This window comes from Silene latifolia, chromosome 6, assembly GCF_048544455.1.
Source record: "Silene latifolia isolate original U9 population chromosome 6, ASM4854445v1, whole genome shotgun sequence".
In the NCBI taxonomy this organism is placed as follows: domain Eukaryota; kingdom Viridiplantae; phylum Streptophyta; class Magnoliopsida; order Caryophyllales; family Caryophyllaceae; genus Silene; species Silene latifolia.
Window position 1 is genome coordinate 17,804,811 of NC_133531.1, and position 3,270 is coordinate 17,808,080.

Genomic DNA, 3,270 nt, shown 5'->3' on the forward strand with positions numbered 1-3,270 from the left:
CGTCTGAGGATGTTGCATTTCAGTTTATCAGTTTTGGTTTTTATCATGTAATCATTTAAACTATATTTATTTTTAAAGTGCGTTTCTTTATTGTCTTATGATTATCATTGCCTCGGGTAACCGAGATGGTAGCACTTCCATGCCTTAAGTGGTCCTGGTAAGGCACTTGGAGTATGGGGGTGTTACACAATGGTATCAGAGCGACGATCCTGAAACCTGTAACCAATGAATCTAATGAACCTAGGGAGTCTAATTAAAATGAACCCGGGGTAGAAGTTGTAGGAGCTAATGCGAAGACTTGGGAGACACTACTACAAATCCCTCTAAATATTGACACATCCTGATCTACGCTTCAATAGAGCGTCGAGGTCTTTTACTGGGCAGCTACTTGGTATTGGGCTTCTTAGCGCTTAAAAAGGCTATAATCATAATACAATCTTTCCAAACCCTAATAGACAGACATAAACCGCCAACCACCCTTACTCACATCCACCTCTTCTTCTTCTCTCTTTCTCTCAAACAAATTAATCTTCTAAAGAATTTAAAAGGAACGTTCGAGATTCTCATATGTCCATGGATTATGCAATTTCAGGTTCATTTCTCCATCTCTTTGCGCTATGATTCCTAGTTTCAAAACTCCTTATCGTCGAAACATCACAAAATTCAATACTACTTTCTGTGATTCTCTCATGTCACTCTAATTTCTTCCTCATCTATTTAATTAGGTAATTTAATTTGGGCGAGGGGATATGCTTTTCTACGAATTAAAATTTGATAGATTTCACATGTATTACCTACCATAAGATCCAAGCTTTTTTGTCTAATAATGTGGGTTCTGTTTTTTTTTTTTTTTTTCAATTTCAGCTAAATGAAGTTACAATGGTCCAAATCAAGGGTTGAATCTTGGGTTACACAGGTAATGATACTACAACTATCATTTCTCAACTTACCTCAGATCTGTTGCCTCCTTCCAGCCAAAGTATTTTTCTTTATTTTTTAATTTATTTCTAATTTTTCTCAAGCTACTATTCTAATGAGTGTTTGTCTCGGTTATGATTATATTATTTAACTTATTACCCTGACATGGTCTGTTTGTACCAGTTATTAGCAAATGAGTATTATTAATTTTCACATTGATTTGATTTAATCATGTAGGATTTTTGATATAATAGACTTGGGTCTGATGAAGATTGATAAATAGGATTAATTTCGGAAAAACACTAAAACGAGAAATTTAAGTTTTATAGTAGCATCATTTGTTTGCAGTGCTTGTAGGTTGTATTGCCAGATTTTGAATGAGTCTTTATAATCGTTTTGACTATAGGTGTGAATGTCTATGAAATATTTAATTTTGTGGCATGCTTAGTTTTAAACTTTTACTCCAGTAAAATACTTAGGTCTCCAATTGCACCAACTTGTATTTACTCCCTTCGTTCTCGTCATTTGTTTACCTTTTTAATTATTTGTGAAGGGTACTTTAATGAAAGGTAAACAAATGATTGAGACGGAGGGAATAAATAAGTAGTATATATCATGAGTATGTTTTCTTACAATGCAATCGATTAGGATTTGTTAAGTTTGCTGTTTTTATCAGCATGATGGCATGTATTGCATAGTTTGTGCCGATACTTGAAAGTATAATACTGCAAATAAAATGTTTAGCATTTTTTCTTGTTAGCTAGGAGATGATGAGATTACTTATGGATACATATAGGAGTAGTGTTTAGTAGTGGTCCATGGTTCTTACCATGCCCCTCGAAATTATTATCATATATGACTAAGATAATGAGTAGTTTTTTTTGGCATGGGTTTGCAGGTGTACTTAGCTAACTTGATTAAATCTTCATAATCACGCTTTGACCCATGGACGTCACTCACTTTTCTAAATACCAAGTATAAATTATGTAATCATCTTGACTATTGGTTGTTTTTCTTATTTGCTTATTCTTCCGTTTATTTATAGTTGGTAATTTCAGCTCATATTTATAGTCTATCAAACTTCAGTGCTCTATCATTGAGTATTCTTTAAGTTCTGGTTGTTGGAACTTGATACCAGCAGTGGAGATGACCATATTAGTTATAAGCTTACGATTTATGATCTTAATACCACTACTACAAATCCCTTACATAAATGGCATTTTTCTATTGATGCTTTTATAAAGCGTGGACCCATAAATAACCCTCCAATTTTTTTTTGGAAAACCGCCATATCTACAGTGTACCCAATTATTATATACAGTGTACCCAATCCAATGCAGCTGTCACTGTGAAACTAATCCCAACACTATTGTCACATCTAGTTAAGTATTAGAGCTAAATGGAGCATCTGCTTACGGATTGAACTTCTGTGTTTCTGCAGACAGCTCTGAGCGGTATAGGAGTGCCATGGGTCAAGTAATTACCGCTGACGCTAGTTCTTCAAGTGATCAGCAGTTGGTAATTTCCCTTAGTAACTACAAGCATTGTTTCATTGGCTCTCTTTAAGCAGTTGGTACTTACAATATTAGCTATTCTGTCCATTTGTTGAACTCACCCAATCTCTAGGAATCAATGTTGAATCACCAGGCCATCTAGTGGTGTCAACTGTCAAGGCTAACAACTGAAGTAGCATTTTTGCCCGTTATAGGTTTCAGATTTGTCATATGGTGAAGATGCGCCTTCATATGTTGATTGAAGCCCCTTTGACATTGCGCCTATATGATTGAAGCTCCTACCACGTTCAAACTACCAAGTGTCCTTGTCTAGCTAGTTACTTAGCATTATTTACGATTTTTTTGGATAGTTTTATGTTGGATTTTACTATCATCCGGACCCCTTTTGGTATTTGATTTTATCGTACTATAAAGTACGAACTAGCTTATATTAGTTTAATTTTCAATGCTAGCAGTATTTGTGACGACGGAGACGATATATGTATCAAACATATGATTATTTATAAAAGTACGTGGGTACGTACGTACTCACTACATCATTCTATATATATATATATATTGCATTATGTTTTTTCATGATTTAGTAATAGCTAGTAGTACCAATACGTACTTATAGGTCTATTTAAGTAATCTCTACGATTTCATCAGGAAATTAAAATCTAAAAAACCTATAAGCTGAAATTATATTGTGACAATAAAGTGTTAATATATAAATAGTTGATGCCTAATGACACATAAAAGCATCAATAGTCATTTGGAGACGCTTAAAAGCGTCAAATTTGTTGACAAAAAAACCCATCAATGGTCGCGGCGGGTTAAAAGCGTCAAATTTGTTAAC

At 34.2% G+C, this 3,270-nt stretch overlaps 1 long non-coding RNA gene across 5 annotated transcripts; it reads left to right on the top strand.

The window, feature by feature from the left end:
* Window positions 1–311: 311 nt before the first annotated feature.
* Window positions 312–2,980, top strand: LOC141586464 (uncharacterized). 5 transcript variants are annotated; one of them, XR_012519538.1, is made up of 5 exons: window positions 312–592; window positions 865–916; window positions 1,817–1,904; window positions 2,360–2,436; window positions 2,545–2,980. It is a non-coding gene; the product is annotated as an uncharacterized LOC141586464 (long non-coding RNA). The 5 variants fall into 5 exon arrangements; XR_012519541.1 differs by having other exon boundaries at window positions 2,627–2,980; XR_012519539.1 differs by having other exon boundaries at window positions 2,364–2,436.
* Window positions 2,981–3,270: the final 290 nt, after the last annotated feature.